General features: G+C 33.9%; 1 protein-coding gene across 1 annotated transcript in view; it reads right to left on the bottom strand.

The window, feature by feature from the left end:
* Positions 1–877: 877 nt before the first annotated feature.
* Positions 878–27,095, bottom strand: part of LOC149529428 (uncharacterized) — a 95,204-nt gene continuing 68,986 nt past the window's right edge. Inside the window, exon 3 of the mRNA XM_089808544.1 lies at positions 878–1,221. The gene's annotated coding sequence lies outside the window, so the exon portion shown is untranslated. The remainder of the gene's footprint in view (positions 1,222–27,095) is intronic.

Raw genomic sequence — 27,095 nt, 5'->3', positions numbered from 1 at the left:
GACAACTGGAAAAAAATTCCAACTAAATATTTGCAAGGTTTTTGGGCAAAAATATACAGGCAATATTGATTAAATACAGCATTTTTGTGTTGAATGACAACGTGATATAATATTCCATACTTCTAAATTGCCAAGATTCACCAATCCTTCTTTAATTTGAAAATAGAATCCATCCTTCAAAATTTCCCTGGATTATAAGATTCATTGTTAAAAGGCATTCATGGTAGAGCTCCAGTATGGTTAGCGTAACCAGATTGCTTCCTAACAATTCTCATTGAGAGTCAATTGTTATTATTATTGGCTGACTTAAGCTTCACTTGAGCTGACGATTATCGTGCCCCATAATTTTGAGCATTATTTAAATTTCTAATTATTGATCTGAACAGACTCTGCATTAATTAGATTTGATTTGAGGCAATAAACTTAATGTGATAATCATTTGTAAATTAATAATTGACTAATCAGATTTTATGGGGAGTAATTTTATCTGATAGAAATTCTTTATACAGTCTATGCTTGCGATAGGGACAACATGAGATACCAGAAAGAATATCATAGGAGAGAAGAGGTTCACAGATTATTACAACAGATAAAAAGGTAAGTGAAAGACGTGATGGAAGCATGCCCACAACATATCATGTTTACATTTGCATTTATTTGTCATCTCTAGAGCCATTATTGTGTTAAATACATTTTTAGCTAATCAAAAAAACTATAAATATGGAACCTGCCTTTTCGGTGGACTGTTAGAAAAGAAATGATTATATTTCTTGGAGTGAATACTTATTCTCTATCAGTCACATTGAGGAACCTTTCCTTCCTGTATTTTTTATTTTTTATAAAAATCATAAATGACCTTTTAACTTTCAGCAAATGGTAAACATAAACCCTTTGTGATATTTATTCTCAGAAAATGTAAGAAATTACAAATATTTGTGTATTGTAATTATATACCCACAATAGCCTTTTACAAAAAGACAGATAAAGGCTACAAATGGTAACCTGTAATATGGCCAAGTAGCCAGCTTGTGATCAAATTGTTATACTATTATACATAATCCCATTTCTTTAAAACGTAATATAATGTACAGAGAAATAACCCAAAAAGATATCTAATAATTTGACCTTCTTAGAACCATCTGACCTGTTCTTGATACTATCATTGGTAAAATTCATATGTTTACAGGAAAGGCTCTCCCATCTCCTGAGTGTATTGTAACTCTGCATAAAACATATTTAAGTGCAATCAATAAAATAGTAGAAACCTTCATCCAACTCAATATTCAATTATCTATGCAATTTAAATTAATTGTTTCAGACAATATCTGTATTTTCAGCTAGTGAAGTCATTGACGAATTGTGGCCTATTCTCATTCAACCTCATTGGAGTAGGAAAATTAAATCCCTGAGGATTGGAATACATACATAAACAGAAAAAGTCAGTTTCATTACTATGTAAAAAGAAAGAAAATTTGAAAATTTGTAGTCAATCTCTGCCAGCTACCTCTTCTCAAAATTAATCCAAATAAATTTAAATAAATTTGTTATGTTTAAGAAATTTGCAGTGCAGATAACTATTGATTTTAGAAGGGAAAAATAATGCTCGGTCAAAGGGATAATTTGAGCAAAAAGTTATAATTCATTTATAAATTAGTCTTTTTGTAATGGGTATAACCTCCCTAATTATTACAGAGATCAAATTTCCACAATCTATTGTATTACACTGATTTACCAACAATATTTCGAATCACACTAGTGATGCATCATCAGGATGAAGAAGAGCAAGAGATGCAAAACAAAGTGAGTTGCAGATGGTGACTGACCCAAAAGATAAAAGGACCAAGGAAACAGAGATTGCAAACACGCCAAGGTCAAATATAACAGAATAATAGAGTAGATGGCTGAACAAGGAACCACAAGGATCACACTCCAATGACAAAACAAAAAGGAAATGGAAACTAAAAATGAGAACATAAGAAGTAAATAAAATGTTTGAAAACAAGAAGAGGATAAGAAATACCTAAGAAATATATCACAGGAAGCACCTAAGTAGGAAGAAATCACAAAATAAAGATAAGAGGAAGTAAAAACTAAAAACCTAAAAAAGAAAGCACATATACTCTATGTATGAAAAAAAACACAAGTATATATACTTATAATTATTATATGTAAATATATAATTAATAATACATATTATATGTTTATATACAATATTATAATATTCATACACTCTTACGCGTATAGTATGTATATTATATTTTCTGTTTTTCTCCAATTATTGTTAAATGATGGGCGATATATGGTCATCAATGATTGAAAATGTAAAACGGATCAAAATTACGCATTGTTTATATTAGTTGACCAGGGTAAAAAATCTGGATTCTTAATGAAAGGCATCTTCGAGTAATTACCGATATTTTTCCACGCGACCACTGCTTGTGTTAGACATCTAACTCACCGCAGCCTTTCTTATGTTCGGAATTTTTTGCTATTGTGCAGAGTGTGACTTTTTGAAAGGTCAAGGTATAGTATATGACAGGCTAAAATTGTTTTAGAACTTTTGGACTGTATATAACAGGCTGAAATTTTTTTTATATCGTATGAACTGATAGATTAAATTTCTATAAAACCGTCAATATAACAGTTAAATTTATTATTAAACTTTCAATATTTAAATAGGCAACTCAAGATTTTACTTAATAATTGTGATTTTATAATATGTATAATATATATATCATAAATTTATCTTATTTTATATTATATATGCTTTTATTTTGATTATTATACATTTATAATAATTTAAATCTTGTTAAAATAAAATAGAATAAATTCTAAAAACTTAGTTTTAATCATTTACAATATTATATTAGTACGTAATATATTTATTTTATATTATTTGTTATATATTTATATTAATTTGAAGCTATGAATTTAGAAACTTGCTTAAATTATTTGAGTTGTTTTTTATATTTATAATTTATTTACAGACTTGATTATTTTATTTTATTTGTTTTAAATATTTCTAATTTAAAGCTACAAGTTCATGAAGACTTTTTATATGTTACTAATTTATATTTCTTAATTCATAATTTATAAAATATTTAAATTTAAAAAGATTTGTTAAACATTTTTTAAACTAAAAAATTGACACAATTTTTTTCTGAAAATGTAAAATGAAAGGTATTAAAACAAGTTACCCATCATAAAGAAAATCATATGACAGGTCTGAGGAATACCCAAAATAAACCACTGAAAATGAAACTTTGAAAAACCAAGAGAATCAAATAGTAGTTAGCTAAATGAAATAAATGTTTCATTGTATACTCATATCAAACAATAAGGCAGAGGTCCCATGAGGGGGGGCTACAAGGCTATTTTTCAGGTAGAGGAAATTTTTTGAGGGGCTACACGTTTAATTAGAATCTTTTCCTTCATAATAGGAGCCCCGCTTTTTTAGGATGCGGATGAATATGGGGTGGGGCTGGAAATAGCCCCACCAACTTACGGAAAAATCTAGTCATTTGTCAAAGACTGAAACTTTAAAACTAAAAATGTCTTTTATCATAAAATAAATTTTAGAAAGTTTTTCCTTAAATTTGGGAGCTGAAACTCAAATTACAAAATCCACAGGACCGTTCACCTTACAAATTTCCTAAAAAATCTCAGCGGGTGCAGCTCTATTTTTAAGGAAGCTGGCTTCCATGGGACCCTAGCCTAAAAGCCGATGCCCTTAGAAGGCCGCAAACCACCTTCAATCCGACACAATATACTCTATTTGAAAAGAGAATAGCCCATCGCAAACATAACCAAACATGGTTTTCAACGTTATGAAGTTGTCAATAAGAATTTGGCTTGGTCATTAATTATAAAAAGTTTACAATTAGAATTTATATACCTATGAATATCTTGCATTTACATCAATTTACATATTTGGATTACCATTGCACCTCATTGTGTTATGAATATTCATAATCTATTTCTTTTCATAACATATATTTTTATTTGCCCTTTGACAGCTCCTTGGGTATTGATTATATCTAGAATCAGATTTGCATTATATGGTAGTTGATTTTGTATATTTATTCTATATTACTATTTTTCTATTTATAATAGTTTTTTTTAATATGTTTTTATAAATTTACATGTATTTAGAAAGTGTATTTAAATAAGGAAGGAAATCGAAAGAGATGTTTTTAGTACATTTAATTTTGAACGTATTATACATTTCTTATCGCATCCAAAATGAATTTGGAGAAACAAAATTTGTCTAATTAGAAACTACGATTATTTTAGTTATGCTTTCTTAGAGACAATTAAAGTGATAGATATGATCATTAAAATGAAAAAGGAAAAATATCATTTCATTATATTTGAAGCAAGAAATTTTATTTTATTTGCAAATCTAAATTGTAATGAGAAGTCTCAAACTCAAAATTTTGAAATAATTGATTTATTGAAAATAGTAATCAAGCTTAAAGTTCAATATTTGCTATAAATATTTGATTGAGTGAAAAATATAGATGAGATTCAAGAATAGATTGTCCACAAGTTTAGTAATAAAAAAATTTGGATCATATTTTCTCTTCCACCATTTCTTTTATAAAAAAATATATATTATTTGTGATTAATATCATTTTTTACAACCAAATCATTTGAATAAATTTGAATTTTTATGAATATATTAAAATTTTAATGGGGAGAGAAGTTCATGAGATATATATTTTTTCTTTATTTAAAAACTTTCAAACACCCTACAAAATTTAATCAATTTATTTAACTAGATACAAATTTATAAGTAATCTCTCTTATAGTCAAGAAAGAAGCCATTGAGAAATGACATGTGAAGACGGAGAATGATTAAAAAGGAAGAGGGAAAGGAGAAAAAAGAGAAGAAAGAGAAGAACGAGGAAGAAGAAGAAGAAGAAGGGAAGGTGAAAATAAGGCTAAGAAAGAGAAGAAGGGGAAGGAGGAGAAGAAGACGGAGAAGAAGAGATAGAAGATGGAGAGGATAAAGAAAAAGGAGAAAACTAAGAAGAAAGCAATAAAAGAAAGTACAAAAAAAAGTGAAATAAAAAGAAGGAAGAGAAGGGGAAGAAGAAAAAGAAAGGAAAAAAAGGAGGAGAGGATGACAAAGATGAAGGAAGAGGAGGATGAGAAGGGGAAAGAGAAGAACAAAAAAGAGTAGAAGGATATATTTGATTTTCCTTTTTGTATGTCCTAATATATTAAATTTGAACTGCTTGTTAGTTTATTAAAGATTATTTTATGGTGCAAAGGGATCTTAATAAGTAATTCAGTTTCTACTTTTAATTTCTTACATTTTAGCATGACAAATGTTCAAGGTATACTGACCTAGTGTGCATCTTGTGTTGTGTGTCATGTAATTGTTATACAATACTTATGAAAATTGGACATTTGTAATGTATCATTTTCTCCACCACTAGGGTTAACAGATGAGAGACTAATAACATTGCAATGATAACATGTGATATATTAACTTGACTATCAAAAATGAATGACTTTAGCTATCCCTTCCATAGAATGAATTGTGATGTGTTGTATAACTCTCCAGTAACCTCCATATCCCATAGTAGGAATTACTAACCTCATATCCCATAGTAGGAATTACTTTGAGTGATTTCTTCCATCAGAATTGTGGAACAGTATAATTGTAGTTTTGTGGTACTCTTCTATTCTAGGTATATCAAATATTTGGGTACATTAGTACCCTCTATATACCCATCTAATTGTATCATCACATTTTCTATTAGTGGATGCATGCATGTTTGCTTGTGATATCAAATTGGAAGTTTATGAAAATGTTATAAGTTTTCTATGAATTGAGAATCAAGTTGCTAATCTTATTAAAAAGAACGTCTCATTTTTTAAATTTATAGTACAAATTCCTCCTACCAAAACTGTCTAATTATAATGTTGTCAGATGCTCTGACAGTATAAAAGTACCCTTTGATAAGCTCCTAGAAAGTGGTCTAATCATAGATTCAATGTAATACTGAGAGATCCGTCAAATTTGAGAAATTGAGCTTTTGAAATTATTGTAGTCATTTTTTTAATGGTAAGATCTAGATAGAAAAAAGATCAAAATTCCATCTCTTGCAATCTGGATAAGCAAATCAGCTACTAATTTTTGCATTGAAAAGAAGATTGCCAGATCTAATTTCTTACATGCTTTCAATTCAAATTTTGAATGGAAGAGATGAATCATTGAACAATTTTTCAAAATGCCTAAGATTTTATTTGATATGGGACTAATTAAGATACAAAGTTTTACATTAAAAAGCAAGTGTTAGTAAATAGATTTGTTGCTACAATAACAACCAATATTTTAATAGTTGAAGCAATTCCTATTGGATTATATGACCCTTTGACCTTGGTAGTCTTTCGTTGGACATTAATAAATTTATCTTATCTATGTTTGAGAGGGGCAGCTTTCTCATATGATATATTAAACTTCTAGGGCTTTGCTTTTGACAAAAAGTAGAAAAGCTGAAGAAACAAAAGCAAAAAGGGGAAATGGGAAAAATGGGAAATAGGGATAAACACATAGATTATGTAATGTGCCCTATTATTGAGACTTGATTACCATAAAATTCTCAACTAGGATTTGGACTGTGCATGGAATGGCAATTTACCTAGTCTTTCTAATGTTACCTACTAGGAAGTTGCGGGGTTCCAATGATTAACATACAGCACTATGTGTTTCAATCGAATCGAAATAAGAAAAATCGAATGATTCATAATAAATTTGATAGTTAACATACTTGAGCCTTATTCATTATCTCTCTCCTAAACATCAACCCTATGAAGGATTGGGAATTAATTAGCCTTAGGGTGCTTGAAAACCAATCTACAAGAAGGTGCCCTTCAAGGTATTGGGAATACATGTCCATAACAATCTCCAAACTTTCCCCTCAAGGCAATGGAAATATATGTCAACCATCTTGGGACTCACCTACCTTGTGAGGAATGACTTCGTCTCTGCTTGAAAAAACCAACCTATCCTCTTAAGGGACTATAGAAAGTGATTAAGGAATAGGCTATGTTTATATTAATATCTCATGTATGAGGAATATATCAATATTTGTGTATGTGCATAATGTTAATGTTCTTGTAGCTATGATCAGATTTCTTTAGGCCAACATAGATAACAAAAAGCTTGTGATAATATATTTATTGTGATTTAATAATTATATCCATAATATTATTATATTAGTATATTATAACCATATTGATTATATAATTATTATTATTATGGTATTGATAATATAATAATTATATTTATTGAGATAGTATAATTGTATAATTAATATATAATTAAGTATAAGAGATAATCTAAGTTGTCAATTTGGATTCAAGTTCAAAGTCGGGCTCGAGATTTGGGTTTGAAATTTGTTCCAAAAAAATTGGGAGTGGATTCGGGTTCGTTTTTGGCTCGTCCATACAAAAACATATGCTTTTTGTTTTCCATATGTGTGTGTATATGTAGCAATAAACAAGTCCATGCACCACTATGCTAATACTAAAGCAACATAGCAAAATATACCACCATATCTATTATGCTTAAGTTTAATAGGATATTAACCGCGTCATTAGCCATAAATACAACATGATACACTTACTTGGTCACATGCATGGAGCATATCTCCACATCAAGGGGACAATTTGAAAATGAAAGTAAATGTTCAAAGATAAGTGTAGTTATCTAAATTTTTATTTTGTATTGCTAAGCAAATTTCTAACCGAGCTAGATCGAAAGTTAAGATTCAAATTGTAAGCCCCAAATTCAAAGATATCATAGCTTTTTTAAAGAACTTCCACTACAACTATCAATTTGGATTTCCTCTAAAAGAAAAATTTATTTTTCATTCACAAATGCACAAATGACATACAAACCATCCTTTTTGGCCTTTTTACCGGTCACTTTAAAGGTTGGGAGCATCAAATAGACCAAATTATGCAGAAAACCACTTTAAAAAGTCGAAGAATTTGTTTTGAGATCAGATTTCACCCGAGTTTGACCACTCCTTAGCAAATTCTTCCAAATTTGCTCAAAATTCTGCCTAGGTTCCTCTGGCAAAATATGTAGCAAATTTGAGGTTCTACTAGCAAATTTGACAAGGACCAGACTTTGTACAAAATCTAACAAAACTTTGAGGGTTATTGGAGAGAATCTAGTAACTTAGGAGATAATTATTATAATAATATGATATATTAAATATGGCCTCATGTGAAGAGTGTTGACCCTTGGTGGAGGGGCACCACTGATAAGTATATAGGAAGAGTGAAAAGTTCCTCTCTTGGTATCTATTGAATATAAACAAAGTAAAAAAACATGTAATACAACATAACTAATATATAATTCTGATTTTGATATTTGAAACATATATATAAGGGTTCCTTAACATTAATAACATTCAGATTTTGTAAATCACTATTTAACTCATAGATAAGTTGATGTGTGTTTGTCATAGTTACAGCCGTAGGACTCAACGAGTTATGCAAGGACTTGGTGAGTCCCGAGGCGAGACTGCCTCCCGAGGCTAGGGGTCTCTTGCCTCGGACTTGATCGAGTCCTGAATGAGTTTCCATGGACTCATCAAGTCACATGACTCACAAAACTCGCTAAGTCCTACTAGCAAGACTTTGTCGTGAGCCAACACTTAAAAAGTGCACAAAAACACTTTTTTTATGTTTCATCCTTTCTTTTTTCAGCATGTATTGCATGTCTAAGACCTAAAAAGGTCATTCTATCACTTGCAAACACAAATAATAGAGAGAAAAGTCATGAGAGAAAAGCACTTGGATTTTAGGAGAAAGATTGGCAAATCAATTAGCTCTCATATATCGCTTGTTGATCAATTGTGTCGCTTTGTAGTTTGCATCTAAGCATTGAGAGCAGTTAAAATAAGCAATTGAAGGAGGCTTCTACAAACTTGAGTTGCATTGCCATTTTTAGAGCAAATTTGAAGATGTAGATACATTTTTTTGTGTTATTTTGTAAATTGTTTTACATTCATAAAGCTTTTTTTGTTTCCATTTGTTTGTGTTTAGATTTGTTCCATTTTATGTTGATGAAAAACTTGAAAAGTAAGCAGCCTAGCTACTCTAGTGTTTGTAATTTGTCAATTTGATTTTTTATATTGTAGATGCTTTTTTTTAATGATATATTGCAGCAGCAACAACATCATGTCTCAGCTTGAGGATAGTGGATCTAGGCCTAAACCCAACCCTGATGTTGACCCTATTGAAGTACTAGGGGACAGGGCTTGGAAACATGTCATTCTGGCCATAAAAAAGTTGTTACATGTTAGCATTATGTGGTAACACCTAATGGGGGAGGCATTAATAGATTGAAATATCATATTGTACATATAACAAGACATTACATGCAAGGCAGTACCCCAAGATGTCATGCGCAATATGCAAACTCTTTTAGAGGCATCTCAAGAGAAAAAAGAATTAGAAAAGAAGCAACAAGAAGAGATGGCACAATTAGCTACAAGTGTAAAGGACTCTTCAAGTTATCCCAATCACGCCCTAGTTCGTACTACTACATCTACAAGTGTGAGCATTGGGCCTCAAATTCATAAGCAAAGATCTACACTTGATTCTATCGTTGTTCCATACAACTCCATGTGTACAACCATCGCTTAAGGGCATGGGTGGGAATAAGAAACAACATGAGCAAGCAAAGTTGGCACTTGGAGGAGATTTCTTCTTCTACAACAACCTTCCATTTAATGCAGCAAGGTAATTATTATTTGATTTGTTTATTTGTATGTCTTCTCTTGCCTCCAAGACTCAAGAATTTTTACGTCTTACTTCTCTTACTAGTGACTTAGTAAGTGTACTTATTTCAATTTGTGTATTTAATTTGTTTTAGGTCTCCTTATTGGAAAATTGTGATAGATGTTGTTACTATTTTTGGTCCAAAGTTCAAAGCCCCTAATAATATGGAGCTAAAAGGTCTTATTTTGACCTAATGAATGGCTGATGTAAAAGTTGAAATTGAGGAGCAACATAAAGTATGGAGGGCAAATAGTTGCACCATCATGACCAATGGTTGGACAACTAGAAGAAATGAATTTTCTTGTCTCGTCATCAAGTAATTCAATACTGTACTTAGAAAGTTAGAAGTTAGTAGTAAATTGATTATTGAACTAGATACTAAATTGATTAATCATTGTGTTAAATTTCTTTGTTTTTTCTTAGGTTCCACGATGTTTTTGAAATCAGTTGATGCCTCAATAAAAAAAAATGTAGATATCTTTGAGTGAGCTAATGGAGGAAGTGTTGAAGGAGGTGGGTAAGGATAATGTGGTGCAAGCTATCACAGATAATGCAGAAAATTATGTTGTTTCTGGTAAACTTCTTATGGAGAGGCACTGCCACTTGTTTTGGACCCTTTGTGCTGTCCATTGCATTGACCTCATGTTAGAGGATCTTGGTAAACTTTCTTGGATGAAAAACTATGTAGAGAAAGGAAGAAATATTTGTAAATTCATAAATAATCATGCTTTAAGTCGTCAACCTTATGAAGCAACAAACAAAGAAAAAAGAGTTGTCTCATCAAGGGGTCACTAGACTTGCACCAAATTTTGTCGCATTGAAATCTTTGCTTAAGTCAAAGGCTAGTTTGAAAGGTATGTATGTATGTAAGGAGTGGACAAGTACATCACATGCAAAGAGTAATGCAAGGGCTGAGGTGGTTGACCGGGTTTTTCATGAGTCACTAATAGCAACCCGCTAAGGAGATTGTGGAGGTGATTTTCTTTTTCATCACATTTTGTTAAAAACTTGTTTATATTCATTGAAATTCACATTATTCATTTTTAAAAGGAAAACTTATAGCTTAAAGCTTAATGTTTCGCCTTTCAGAATGATTGCAATTCATAAAGCCTCTTATTGTTCTACTACGGATTGTTGATGGAAAGAAGCCCTCAATGGGATACATTTATAAGAGTGTGGATAGGGTGAAAGAGGTCATTTGAGATTTTTTATGCAAGGAATTGGGATAAATATGATCCCATATGGGATGTCATCGATAAGTGATGGCACAATCGACTTCACAAGCCTATACATGTAGCTTTCCACTTCCTTAATCCAGCATACCAATTCAACCCAACTTTTAAACTTGATGACGAGAAGTGGAGTGGCCTCTATTATGTTATAAAAAGAATGGCACATTACAAAACAGTTGGAACAATTATAGTCCATGAGATAGAAATGCTTAAGAAAGCACAAGGTTACTACAAACGCTTTGTTGCAAGATTCTCTAGATTGGCACATCCCGTCACATCTTTTCATAGGAAGGGAAAGAAGTTTGAGTGGACAAAAAAGTGTGAGAGAGTTTTTTAGGAGCTCAAGAGAACTCTCACTCCTTCAGCGCATTTTGTCGTGTGCATAGATGCTTCCTTGGATGGAATAGGAGTGACCCTTATGCAAGATGCTCGAGTTATAGTGTACGAGTCTAGGAAGTTAAAGACTCACAAGCTTAATTACCCTACTCATGACCTAGAGCTCACAGCAGTGGTTCATGTCTTAGTGAGATGACGAGATTTTCTATTAGGCTACGGATTTGAACTTCATTCAAACCATCAGAGCTTACAATATATCTTTTTATAATTGAACCTTAATGCTAGGTAGAGAAGATGGATGGAGTTCTTATGTGAGTATGATTTTGATGTTCATTACATCAAGGGGAAGGAGAATGTAGTTGCAGATGCCTCGAGTAGGAGGCGACATGAAATATCATCCATGAATTGTAGTATAGATTTGAGAGAGCTTGTATTTCACGTCATTTGTCAGAGGATAGGTTATATGCAGAGGTTTGTTAGCTAGTACATTCTAAGAGATCCCTAGTAGGGAAGTATTTAGATTATTCATTGGAGTTTGATGGACATTTACGTCATACAGGACGCATCTATGTTCCTTCTACCAGGGATTTGCATGATTGTACTAGAGGCTCATCAAGAACCTTAAGTTGCATATCACAAAGTTAAGAAGTTACATGCTGATTTGAGATAGTTGTATCATTGGTTATGCATGAGATTGCAGATTGCCAAAATTGTAGCTAATACCTAGAGTGCCATAGAGTGAAGGCAAAGCATAGTCATCCAAGTGGGCTCATGCAGCCACATGAGATACCCAAGTGGAAGTGGGACACGATCTCTATGAATTTTATTTTCGGTCTTCCTATGTCTTCTCACTGCCATGATGCTATCTTTGTGGTGGTTGATATGTTGACCAAAGTTGCCCACTTCTCATCTATTCATACTACCTTTACAACACCAGTAGTTGTACAAGTGTTCTTGCAAGATATTGTTAGACTCCATGGCATTCCTCATAAGATCATTTTAGATAGAAATTACTTGTTCACATCTTCTTTTTGAAGAGAGCTTTAGACAGTTTTGGGCACTAGGCTCAATTTCAATAGCATATCACCCTTAGACAGATGGACAAACAAAGAGGTTTAATCAGGTGTTGGAGGATATGTTGCATATGTATCTGATGGACCATCAAGTTAAGGTGGAAGAGTACCTTGATCTTGTTGAGTTTGTCTATAATAAGAATATCACTCATGTATAGGCATGCCACCTTATCAAGCCCTATATGGTAGACCTTATAGTACACCACTGAGTTAGGATAGGATTGAGGACAGGGTATCTATTTGGAACTTAATTAGTCAGAGATATGGAGCAACAGGTAGCCTTGATTAGACAACGCCTTAGAGAAGCTCGGATAGGTAGAAGAAGAATGCAAATGCGAAGACAGTTGACAGAGAGTATATGATTAGAGTCAGTTTTCTTGAGAATGTGTCCACACAAGAGGCTGATTCATTTCGAAAAAGGCTCTAAGTTGGCACCTCATTTTGTTGGACCTTTTGAGATCTTGGAGAGGATCGGACCAGTTGCTTACCATCTAGCCTTGTCACCTAGCCTGTCATGCATCTACAATGTGTTTCATGTTTTTGTATTGCAGAAGTATATTTATGATGAGTCTCATATTATAGATTGGTATGCCTTGCAAGTGGAGTCAGATGGGCAGTTGGCATTAGAGCCCATTCGCATTTTGGGCCGACGGAACCTTGCATTTTGAAGCAAAGAACTGGACCGGGTTAGGGTCTAGTGAGATTGTTATGATGAGGTCACAACTTCATGGGAGGATGCAGTTCAGATGAGATCACGGTACCCATTCCTTTTTTATAAACTCTAAGAGGTGGTTCATGCCCAGAGGGGGAAGATGTGAAGCCTCACCTTGACCCATCATAGCAATATTTATATTTTGATACTTTATGTTTTGAGACTTTGATACACTTTTGACTGATTTGGATAGTGATTCATAACATGAAATACTTTGTAATGCTTTATATTATGATGTTTTACCTATGATGATTAGGACCTACTTATTGTGCTTGATGATTATTTATATATGAATTTGGTTGTTCATTTTATTAATGGAAATTGAATCATGATTACATGCAAATGTTAGGTGAGCAATATTTGAAAAGTTAAGAAATGATGTTAATGATTATATCATGATCATTTGATTATGCAAGCATTTTATATGCATACTATTTTAGAAGTGAAAAGGTCATTTGAAATTGCATTGAGAAATCTTCTAAATGTAGAAATTCAAATATGTTATGTAAATTTGATTATATATATACATGTGATTTTTCCATAGACTACTGATTTGCAAATTTGAGTGTGCAGAAAAATAACCATGGTTAAAAGTCAAAGAACCAAGGCTAACCCTATATGCATATTATAAGGGCTGAGGTTTAATCTATTGATGAGATCCAAACCTCGTTGTTATGTATTTTATTTTGTAAACGTAATGTGAATGTGTTGTTAAACTAAATTCATTTTGTGAATTTGATGTCACATATAATGTGAAATATGTTTTATGGTGTCACTTGACACTTGTAACATTTATGCATATCGTGACATGCCGAATTAGGATGTTGGCAAGAGACACCTAACCTCTGACTAAACCGAATAGGATGCTTAAGTTAAATTCATTTGGATATTGATGTCGTGAAGGTCCATTTAGACGAGAATTTATTTGTGCTATATGATAGACTATGAGTTAGGACTTTATTTGTTACCTCCTTAATGCTTAAATCACTTTTAGGACACTTCAAATATTTCATTTACCAAAAGTTGCAAAATGAAAATGATCATAGCCAAGTTTCCCTCTTATTCATATCTTTGGTTGAACTTGCATTCATGAGAGGAGGCTTAGGTGGAAGAAAGATGCTCTTAGTTATTCCTCACATCTATGAGGAGTAGTGGAGTAGGATTTGGAGGCCTTTTAAAGGTGTTTTTGAAACTTAATTGTTGTTCACCCACTCTCTAGTTTTAGAGACATCTAAGGATTTTGGAATTGCACAAGCGAAGGAAAAGAAAAGGGCTCTTCTCAAGTTCCATTTGTCATTTTCTTTGGACCAAGGTTGGTGCTCTTTCCATGAAAGAGACTCATGCTTGCTTTTGTTTTCCTTATGTTACTTTAGAATGAAATTGCAGTAGATGTATTTATGTTATGTAAGATGTTCTTATTGTAGTATTGGGTATGAATGGTTTCCATTGTTTTCTTCTTGTGATTTTGATGGTATGATGTTAATGGGTGTAAAAGGACATCACTCACGCTTGGGAGGCAAGCAATGGCCTTGGGTGAAGAGGTTAGTTGGGTCAACTCTAAAACGTAGAGTCTCTTCCCTAGAAGGAAGAGGGATAAAGCATGAAGTATGAGCTTCATGTGCCAAATACGTTTTCTACACTTGGGGTTGATAAGGGGAGAAATTTTGAGAAGAATGATATATGTATTGTGAGCCTTGAGAATTCATGGTTTTGGCATTAATTTTTGTAGCCTTGTGAAGGCATGTTATTTCTCGTATTTGGCTTTTCCTCTTGGGTTTGGCACACCTTCACCCTCTTTCTTAGGTTGCTTGGGTGACCCATTGTCATGCTCAAAATAATGGGAGTTCAATGTTGTTCTTTTGTAAGTTTTGCATTGTGAGTTTGTGTGTGTGTAACCCGTTTAATCTTGGTTCACCAATCTTGGGAGTGGTCTTGAATGAGACTTAGGCTAAGAGGTGAGCTCTTCATAGTTGTACTCATTGTTTTACAAGTTTTACGTAGATCAGAATTGTGGGAAAAGCTTTGGAGTTAATCATCATATTGGTGTTATTGTGAAGAATTATAAAGTGTTGTGTGGTTTCATTGTAATGAAAGAATCTCCATGATATTCTTTGTCTTGGTATTGCTATGTAGAAAAGTTTGTAAAAGATGAAATGTATCCAATTTCAATTGTGATATATTGTGTTGAATCAAACTGTAAATGCATTTTAAATGTGAATGGAGTTTTCGAACTCATTATGGAAATTGAATTGTAATGAAATAAAGTATTCTTAAAGGTTTGATTTACTATGCTTTTAAAAAGATTATTAAAAATGTATAAGCATGTTTTCAAATTCATTGTTAAATCTAGAATTGCAAATGAAATTGATTGAATTCATGTTTTTCTTGTAATGGGGAAATGAAGATGCGTTGAATTGAAATCATGTATAAATTTTATTCAAAGCAAAATGCATTAGAGAGAAAATGAAATTATATAATAACATTAAGTATAGATCATTACTTCCAATTCGATCAAATAATTTCAAAAATTATATTTGATGTTATTGAATAAGACACTCCTAAATTTTCTCGTTTTGTACGAAGGTGATTGATCATTCTACTTCTTAAATGCATTGAATAATTTGTTTTTGATTTAGTGATTAATATTTGAATATTGTAATTTATGATTTATTAATTGATCATGGATTTTGCTTTATTTTCTGTAATGCCTACCTTAGTTTACTTTTCATGTTTTATTACCGAATTCTTTTAGGCCAATTGTATGGTTATATTTTATGATTAGCAATACTTGATTATCGGATTTGTTTGGATGATTATTTCGTACTCAGTTTATATATTTGATGAGCTGCTTAATACTCAATTATTTCATGTGTTCATGATTATTCTTTCGATGATGATATATGTATGTTCATATAGTGATTTCAGTCATTTCATGATGGTAGTTAGATAAATGATTTATATGCAGTTTTTATGGTTACTTACCCCATTGGTGCAAAAGCACCTAGGTAAGGCTAATTGTTAACCTAGGTTTCCTAATTGAGTTTTGGCTTGTAGTGGCCTTAGCCAAGCCAATAGGATAATAAGGGGGCTCATGAGTCATGGAATATATTTTAGCCATTAGGAGGTCAGGTTGGATCCTTAGGACCATGCAAGATCACTTATTTGTCCAAGTTGCTAGGTAAGGTGCAAGTGTTGCCATTCTTGCTAATAGGGATATTTGTGCATCTAGAGGGCTAGATTGGACAAGGAAGAGATGGAATGGTAGCTTCATGAATCATGTCCTAGATGACATATTCAAACATTTCTCAAAGTTTCAGGGGGCTTTGACCAAGCTTGGTCCATGTGGACAAAAAGTTGTCAAGATGCAGGACAACTTTGCAAAAATTGCAAAAGTTGTCATGACAACTTTTTTTGCAAAAAGTGCAATTTCAAGTAAGAGGTTGCATAACCACCTCAAAGTGGTTGGGATATGGAGAATGAGTCCATATAAGGCTTCCTTCAACCTTGAACAAGGGTTGGATGACATTGTGAAGAAATTTTTTTGAATGAGCAAGTATGTTTCAGGGTTAATTTTGTTACAATATGGGTTTTTAGCTTCTTAAGGCCATTTGATGGATTGAATTCGATACTGTACCTTGCGCATGGGTTGTTAGATGTGATTTACTAGTTCCATGTGTGAGTAGAGACTTTGTGGGATCCATTTCATTCTCTTTTTGTAAATTCCATACTGTACCTTGTGCATGGGTTGTTAGATGTGATTTACTAGTTCTATGTGTGAGTAGATAGTTTGTGGGATCCATTTCATTCTCTTTTTGTAAATATTTTGGTTTTTGCTTAATTGATGTCCTGAATTAGGCAGTTTGGGAAAATGGAGTCTTAACTCACCTTTCCACCATGGCAATGGTGCGAACTCTTGGAATGTGTGAGAAGACTCCTACTATAAGCATACAAAAGCTTGGGCCCTAGAAAGAAAGTTTGGCCAAGTTATGGTGATGACCTAGGCAAGTCAAGAGAGCATGGTTAGGGGTCACAATGATTGAAACAATAGATGAGGGGATTGAGTGCCATAATTGCTTCATTCCAAGTGGATGGGGAGAAGGATATGAGAGTGGAGAAGCCCTGTGCAAAAGGAGACCTTCAAGAGACCTGTTTTAATGAGATTTTGAACAAACCCTTGTGTTTTCAGTCAGCAAATTAGCAAACCCTTGATTTTAGGCTTAAAATCAGCATTCCACTGTACGAACAGGTTGGAGAAATGAGACTAGGTGAATCCTAAAGGCCTCCCAAAAGGGTATCTAAATAAGAAGTTAGTTTTCCACCTCATGAGGCCTTTTTCTAAGTTAATTGCCAAAAGGTGGGTTTGGAGACCTAATTCCTTGTAGCCTTTTTAGGCCTGAATTGGAGCAATTTCTTGGAATCGATATAGATTTCAATGGATTTTTGATGGGTGAGTAATGTAATGTAATAAAAGCACAGATCTATGTCACCGTTTATGATACCAAAACCTATTTTGGTCAAATCTCATTTCTCTATCAAAACTCAATTTTTTTCAAAAACTAAAAATACCCTTTTATAGATCTCAAATTCAATATCATCATTATATAAATTTTTGAGTGTTTTGATTAGTTATAATATGTTACAATCTCAAAATATTATAAGTCGATATTTCAACATTTTAGAAGATGCTCCCTCAAAAAAAGAAAAAAAAAATAGTAAATCATATCAAAAAAATTTAAAAATTATATTTATCTTTAGAGGAGAGAATCCTCTTCACAAATATGTAATTCTTTTCCAAGAAGGCATAGATTTGATAGGGAAGTTTTGACGGGAGGAAAAAACTATTGGATTCTGATAAGGTCGAACTTGAGTACTTATAACAAAGAAAAAATACATCAAAAATAATTATTTCTTTTTTTGTTCACTAGCTATACATGTCATCTATAAGATGTTTTCAAATCAAAACAAAAAAAGATGATTTGCATATACTTGTTTGACAGGAACTACACCCTATATTTTTTACAGTTAAAAAAAGGACTTTAAAATAAAATAAAATGAATAAATTCTTACTCAAAAAAATTATAAAAATTATAGGCATAAAATTCATCCAATTATACACATTTTATAAGTTTACATCATCTTCATATTTTAAACACAAATACCATTTTTTTGGTCATTAATGTTAAACTGTCACATTTTGATATCCCATTTCTTTATAAAAGGTGACACAGGTTTGTGCTTTTACCCTTATTTGATCTCAAAACCCTAGGGACAATCCTCTCCCTTCATGTTGAGTAGATTGTGGCCATATGTGGGAATTTGATATAGGTGAGCCATTAGCGCATCTAAGGAGCATTGCTAGAATGAAGCTAGGTTCTACATTGGTGTGGACAAGTTGAAAAGAGCAAGGATTGGAGTTGTGATCCTTCCAAGTCAGGGTTATTAGTACAAGAACCTTGTTAGGCTAGAGAAGAGGCCTAGAGAGAACCCTAGGAGAAGTTAGGGTTGAGGAGCAAGACTTGTTCTTACATCACCCATACTTGCATGTGTATGGTGTACTTGTATATTTTACTTTATGTTTGGCATTCCTAAAGTGGTTGAGGGAGGGAGTCATAGTCACCTGTTAGTTGGGATCTACACGATGCACTACTCATCGTCACTGCCTGTTTAGTTTAGATTTATATGTATATGTACATGCTCGAATTTTATGCAAATTGCAACTACTTGGCATTGACTTCCCTAAATTGCAAGGATGATCGTGCCCTATTGTAGTATCTCAATGGTAAAAGAGGGGAGATAATTTTTGAATCCAAATCTTAAGTCAATTGTCCTAGAACGTAGGACAAGTCTCTGAGTTATTTACCCTTCTGAATTCAAAATTTTGACCCTTGAGTTTGATTTAGCACTTTGTCTTTCAAATGGGTTTTTTTATTTAGTTTTATGACTCTATTGTATTTTTAGTTATAATTAAATCAAATCAAAAGATTATTAAATGATTCAATTTAACGATAAATTTTATAAAGGAAAATCAATATTTAATTATACTAAATTAATTGAGAAATTAATTAAATTGAATAATTATTTAATTTAAAAATTCTAATTAAAGTTCTATTTTTTGGCATAATTATATTTATTTAATTTAATAATAATTTATTTAGGATTTTCATTTTAAATAATAAACTCTAAATATTATTATTAGTTAAATTAATAAATATATTATTAAAAAGGTCTTGTGATTTAATAAAAGGGAGAGAAAATAAATTTAATAAATTTTCTTTTAATTAAAATGCAAAAAGTTTGCACATGGAATTAAAATATAATATAATATTAAAAAAAAAGGGTTCGCGTGATTGTAAAACCAAAACCCTAAAGGGAGAAAGCTCTTTATTAAGAAATTAGAGCTCATGTCTCCACAAAGGTTTGGAGGAGCAAATTTCGAGAAAGAGAGGGCGGGGGCCACCACGTCCCCTCCCCACAAAACCGATCAGCGGGCCATAAACGCATATGGTTGTTGCGACTTTTAAATAGTTTTTTATTATTGTATTAATATTATAATTAATATTAGGATTTATTATATTTAATAATTAATATTATTATTTATATTTATATTTAATTATTATACTATTTAGTTTAATATTTTTTATTATTAGTAATTTAATATATATTATTTTATTAATAAGTTAATAAATATTATGATTAATAATTAGTAATTATTATTAAATTATGATAATAGTATTTTATTACATAAATTTTTTTGATAATATATTTTTATTTATTTATTTATTTTATATATAAATAATTATATATTAAAATAAATGAATAGATGGATTTTTTTATCGATAATGAATAGATGTTTCTTAAGAATTATTTTTTTATGAAGAATGTTATTCTAGAAATGATTCAGTTTTTAATGAAATATTTTTATACAAAATAAATCTTATTATATTTGTGAACTCAGGTAAACTCTATCAAATAGGACACTTGAGGAAAACGAAACTTGAAACTTGTTTGTAAATCGAACTAGTGTGACTTCAAAACCAAATGAATTATGAAAACTACATTTGTTATATACTTGATGTGATGTATGGTTTACTAGTGTTGGTTTCGAGTTCGTCTTAGTACGTTGACCAGTCAGGATGTTTACTAGAGGCTTAGGGGATATTGTTCTATGATGATGTTATGTATATTTTGGTCACAATCTTTTATACCCGACCATTGTGATGTATTCACGTATTTCTATGATGAGTTTTGATCAGTTGCTTGTTAGTGCTTTCCAGTTGCTTGTTTAGAACTGAGGTGAATGGTGTGATTTTCCTGATGTAACCTTTGAGGTTTCAATCAATTATCTTTGGATGCTTTTCAGTTGTTTGTATAGGACTGAAATGATTATTGTGACTTTCTTGTTGTAACCTTTGAGTTTTCGATTGGTTATCTTTTGGCGCTTTCTAGCTGCTTGTATAGGCCTGAGGTGAATATTGTGATTTATCTTTAGGTACTTGCTAGTTGCTTGTATAGGACTGAGGTGAAAATTGTGATTTTATGAGTTGTACTTTTCATAAGTTTAGAGTAGGTTATCTATGTGTATGTTGGGAAGTGGCTTGCAATGGAGGTCGGAGCCCTAAAGAGGCTACCTTAGTAACCCATTGTAAGTTGTTTTAATTTAAGTGATAACATTTTATTAAATGAGTTTAAAATGAATTAATAAGAATCAATGTTTTTCCTCGCCCATGCCTTGAGTGCTAGTATAGGCTAGGATGGGAGTAGAGAGGATGCTTGGTTGCGAACTTGCCTCGTTAGTATGCCCTTTCTATACAAAAGGATAATGATGTCGCATAGATTCACTAGGGGCTTGGAGTCCAGAGAGGCTACCAGAGTAACCTTAGAGTTGACTCATGTGATGACACTTGTCCACTTACATAGTAGATTTCCTATGTGTCTTTGTTGCCTTTGGGATTAGATGTTACTCGTGTCTTGGTACCTTTGAGATAGATTGCTATCAGGATTTCCTTGACCTAGATGTTGGTTATGACTTGTGAATTGATATCCGTATGGGACTTGAGATTATCTCCTCAGCATGGTGGGAGTGGGTCATTTACCTTCCACGAGGTCGGGTGGTAGTGTTTCTTATACCATTGAGATCCAACAGCTGGATGGCGTTGGTGGATATATTTGTGCAGTTGTTCCTTTCATTCTCATCTTATGTTTTTGTTGGATGATTATATTCTATTATACTATACTTGATTATTCAAAGATCTTATGAGATGATGTATTTATTCATGATGTATATTCTTTGAGCTTTTCTTTCCCTGTGACTTGTACAGCGGATGATTATGCATTCTGGTCATGCCAAGTGGCATCTTATGTAATTGTATATTATTTATTTAGATTCATACTTGTGGTTATTCTATGATGTGGATTTGTTATGTATCAAATTTAGTATTAATAAAACTTATACATGTGATTCAACGGCATGGAACCCTTAAGAGATGTAATTCGTTTATGGATTCTTTGTATGTATGAGTTATTGCTTTCGCAATATTATCTCTTGTTGTTTTGGCTTGTTCTTTCTATTGAGATTTTTTGGGTTTATGAAAATTTGGGAATGATGAATGGTGTATCAAGTGTGGATGAGGAAACTTGCTGAGACATCTAGAAGACTCATATTCAACATTGTGACCATGAAGAATTCTTGAAGGCTTACCAGGAGTTCCAGCACCAGTACAAAAAGAAATACCATGACACTCTCTCCAAAGACTTGGGTTTCAATGATAACCATAGAGTTTTTATACCTGATGATGTTGATTTCATGCCAGAAGTTAAGATGTCAATTGAGGAATTATCCACCATTACGCCACTTGTAGGGTGAAATGATATGGACTCTTTTAGTGATTCCTTTACTTAGAATTTGGTTGATGATCTTGTATTTTGAAGACCAGTTTTTGCAATGATTACAGACTTACAGTGACGGACCATCTCCACTTCTATTATTTTTCATGGTACCTAATACTCATTTCACAGGTGGCAGTATACATGGGTTGCATTTCATTCTTTATCCCAGACAGTACAAAAGGTGGATTCAGATTTGGGTATTCTTGCAGTCAATTCAGTGCCAGATTTTCCTACTATGGTTGTGTCCTTAGCTCTTGGTATATGACTCTATGTCAGGTTCTTCTACTATTGAGCCAGGGTGGTTTCATGCTACATATATTTTGTTTTCTGCTTGTGGTCCTGTTACTGAAAGTAATATCCTACTACCATCTGAATATTATGGTCTGAGTCTATAAGACCATGGGATGACTTTCCAGTCATGTTCCTATGTGATCATGATATGTGACGGCAATCTTGGTACAATGCCCTCTATGTTGTTATTGAATATACACTCAGCTTTCCTTTTGGCAATAAATTATCAATTCAAAAAAAGCTTTCAATCCTGACATAGTAAAATATGTGTGAAATTAAGATATGATGAGGTGTTATGTATAAAATTAAGATATGCTATCTCCAGAATACTACAGGAGATATGATTGATCCTCAAATGAGAGCAGGGCAGAAATAGAAAGTTGCCTCTATTTCACAGTTCGACCATCAGAGATAGTGTCAAATGAAATTCCTAAAATACTGAGTTGCTGGTTCAGATTCAGGGTCAGAGTCGGATTCGATTCAGATTCAAAATTCATTCATTTTTTTTGGGGGATGGGCTCAGGTTCATTTTAGGTTCATCTGTACAAAAACATGTGTTTTTTCTAAACATATCTGTGTGTGTGTTGCATGAATGTATATATGTGCATGTATATATGCAACAACAAATTAGTCCAGGATACGATCACTCTGCAACTTGGTAGGGTTCTGCTTTTAATTTGGCCCCTCCCACGTTCTTTCAGACAAAGAGCCATTAATGGCCTCTACTTCCCCTGGTATGGATACATACAAGTGAGGCTTTAATGCCAATACAGAGGAAAGGACAAGAAAACAACGAAAATATAACTGTTTGGAAGCAAAAAAAATCCCAGTTGGAGAAACCATTGTTGCTGCAGAAGCCGTGGTTGACATTGGACAAGGTGGGAATGGAGGAAGATAGAAAAGCACAACCAAACCCTGCTCATTCAAGCAAGTGGTCCAAAACCAGTGGCCATTTCCGGAAGGAGCCTAGTTTGTCTAAAGCTTTGCCCAAGGACCTTCCACCAGTGAAGGAAATGAAGGTAAGATTCTTACCCAATCCAAGCTCATTATTAAGCCAAATCTTCAAATATTGTCTGGAATAGTATAGGAGAAAGTCCAGCTTAAAAGTACTGCAATCTTCTTTGCTGCTTTAAATATTACTAAGATTCTGTCAAGACAATACTTAAAGAATTGGTTCCAAAAAAATTAGGGGCAAAAGATGGGTTATCACTTTTCTTATTGCAGAATGCTCCAAAAGGGCCTTTTTCTTATGTTATTTTGTGATTCCAAATCACAGATAGCCATTGTTGATAAACAATTTTGGAGGATCAGGCCCTGCGAGTTCATGCCATTGCTTGGTCTATGGAGGCCTCTCACAGTGAAATATTGGCATTTTCAAGCCCTAGGTGGCTGATTATCGATAACCTTCCAGTGTTTCTCCTGAACTTGATCCCCCAAGCCCTCGAACCAATAGGTAAGGTTTTGAGAATAGACCAACCCAATGTTCTAATACCTAACATGGATATTAGGGTCCTAATCTCTCTAAAACCTAGTATTGACGTTCCAGAATGCATTCATTTTGATCTCGGTGACTCCCCCATTAGTTGCCCTATTACCTTCTTGGGTGGGATCAATGGTTCTTACCTATGTAGAAAGGAAGGCCACAAGAAACAGGACCGGCCTATTTTGAAAACAAGTCACTCTCCCCCATTAAAGCCTAACCCTGTTTCTTATAACACTATTTCCAACTCTGCTCTGGTGTTAGCCAGCAAAGACCCACAAGCCAATAACAACTCTCGAGGTCCAGGCCCTCGGTAATCATTTTCAGATCATGTCCACGATGCATGATTTTTCTGCCATTGGTGCCACCCTCAATAAGCTAAAGGGCCAATTTAGAGAAGCCCCTACCCCTCAGTTGTCTGCAGAGAACCCTAAAGACCATAACCTGCCCAGAGTTAGTGAATTGGATTTTGGCCTAAGGAAAGGAGCCAACGGCCTGGGACACCGTACCTAAAACGCACAACAACTTGCTCTGCAAAGAATCAGTATCAGAGCTGTAAAAGCTAAATCTAAACAGTCATCCCTCTGGGGCACAGTGATATCTCTGCCCAGCACACAAGCCTTGCCCTATCCTTGGACAGGATTGGTAGCTCTAAAGATCTAATAGTGCCCTCATCCTCTCAAGAAGGCTTAAATGCTACTGGTCAAGCTGGAGGTGAAGGGGAGGAAGTTTCTCCACCCCATCATATGTTGGGAGATAAACTCAATGATTTCTTTGTTGTTGTCATTCCAACCCCACCCCCTCTCTTCACCTCCCACCTGCTCAATGGGTCTATGAGCCTAATTACAAGAAGCGTGGTAAGGCCCTAACCCTGCCCAAGAATGCGGTAGTATTGGAGGTTGGGCAGAGGAAGGTTAAGGAGTTGGAGGAGGGAGACATTGATAATGATCAGTGTGTTGCTAAACATGTGAAAGAGTCATCCTTTGTTTTCTCCTCAAATGTTGTCAAGAAACACAAGAAGTCCAAGAATTCTCTCACGAAAAAATCTAAAGAGTTTACTGATGGGGATAACAATAGGAGAAAGAGAGGTAAACCCCCTCTTCTTAGTGGCAAACCTAAGTCTTCTAAAACCCCGCGGAATAAACTATCTAAATATTTCAAGAGCTCTCAAGCTCCCATGGAGACTGATAATTTAGTGATGGATATGATAAAGGTAAATTGTGCATCTTGGAATGTAAGAGGGTTGGAGTTCTCAGACAGGAAATGTGTTGTGAAAAGGCTTTTGAATTTGCACAAAAATTTGGATATCCTAATGGTTTAGGAGCTTAAGGCAGTTGGCTTTGGCTTAGATATAGCCCTAAATGCATTTGGAAGGATGCAACTACATTTTTTACTAAGCATCAGAGGGGTAAAGGTGGGACCTCAACACTGATCAGCTCAGTATGGAGGAAAGTTGTGCAGTCATGGGGATTTTCTCCCTGTGATAGAGCAGTAGGGGTGAAGTTTATGATTGACAACAATGTGTTCAGGGTATGCTCAATATATGCCCCTAATGACTATGGTGAAAGGATTAGCCTTTGGAGATGGATGAAAGCGCTAGACAGAATTCCCTGGATTATTGCTGGTGACTTCAATATGATAGAGAGACCCCAAGATAAGAAAGGAGGACTTAGATTTGAGTGGAAAGGAAATGAGTTATTTTTCTGGAACAAAATGACTAGAAAGCTAAATCTTTTTGACCCTACTGCAGAAAAGAAAGTTGAGTCCACGGGCGTCTGGTATACCTGGTGGAATTTTCAAAAAGGGGATAGGAGGATTTATTCTAGGTTGGAGAGGTTCTCTATTAACAAATTATTTTTTAACTGCCCTCCTCCAAATGATAATGTGAGAGTCCATCCCTTTTCTCTTTCTGACCACTACCCTATCTTCTCCTATATTCAGTTGATCCAAGATCACTATGATATGCCTTGTAAGAAACAAGGATTTTCCCTTAATTCCTCTCTTCTTAAAGATGAAGATGTGCTAGCAGCAATCAACATCATTGCATGGTATAATGAGCGCATTTCTCAGGACAAAACTGAGGTTGACAGGTGGATTCAAACTACTGAATCCTGGCAGAACATGTTAAAAGTTGTTGGTAAGAAAAAGGCCAAAGATGCTAGGAGGGTTGAACGCATGTTAGTGGAGGCTCTACATAAATCTGAAAGCCCGGTTCAACAGAACCACTCAGACCCTAATCTGGCTAATAATGTTGTGTTCTATAGGGACTCTCTTAGAAAACTTCAAAATAAGAAGATTAAAGGGGCTAGAGTTAGAGCCAGAATGAACTGGATTAACTTGGGAGATGAAGGTTCCAAATTTTTCTTCCACACTCTTAAAAAGAAGGAAGCAAGAGATAAAACCTCATGCACCATTACTTCACAGGGGGAAATAGTAATGGCCTTTTCAAGGTTTTATAGAATACTCTTTACCTCTGAGGATGTTGGGGAGCATATGGAGATTTCCAGGCAGACGATTAGAGGTATCAACCCTAGAAAGATATCAGGGTGCAGCTGTGATTAATTAATAAGGAGATCTCAGGGGCAGAAATTAAGAGCTCCATTCAGAGCATGGCCAATGATAAAGCCCCTGGTCTGGATGGGCTGTCAGTGGAATTTTTTCAAGCTAACATTGATTTGGTTATCTTACTCAAAGTTTACAATGAGGCTATTTTGTCAGGTTCTCTTGGCCCAATTATTAACTCTGGCCTTGTCAAGTTGATCCCTAACGAAGGAGACGGACTCCTCATAATGAATTGGAGGCCCATAACCCTCCTCAATGTTGTATACAAGCTCCTTGCTAAAGCCCTGACTTTGAGGCTTGTAAATGTCCTACCTAAAGTGCTTAATCATACCCAAACAGGCTTTGTCAAGGGCAAATACGTCCTTGAGAACCTTATTACCTTTTGGGAAACCATGGAATTGGCCAGAATCAATGGACGACAAGGAGGAATGTTGTTAATTGATTAGGAGAAGGCATATGATAGAACTGAATAGAATTTCATTCTTATGATGCTGGAAGCATTTGGTTTTCCACCCTATTGTTGCAAGATGGTCTCTCCTTTACTGAATGGTGCCATGGCGGCAGTGGAAATCAATGGGGCTAAATCAGAATATTTTGAGCTCTCCAGGTCTACCTGACAAGATTATCCCTTGGCCCCCTCCTTTTATGTTATTTTTGCAGACTCCCTCCACTATCTCCTTAGGGATGACTCTATTTCTCCTAGGGTGAAAGGT

This window comes from Cupressus sempervirens, chromosome 11 (genome assembly GCF_028749045.1).
Source record: "Cupressus sempervirens isolate cs-2001-9-10 chromosome 11, ASM2874904v1, whole genome shotgun sequence".
Lineage (NCBI taxonomy): Eukaryota > Viridiplantae > Streptophyta > Pinopsida > Cupressales > Cupressaceae > Cupressus > Cupressus sempervirens.
The sequence above is the reverse complement of the archived record's forward strand: the minus strand, read 5'-3'. Positions and strand labels throughout refer to the sequence as shown.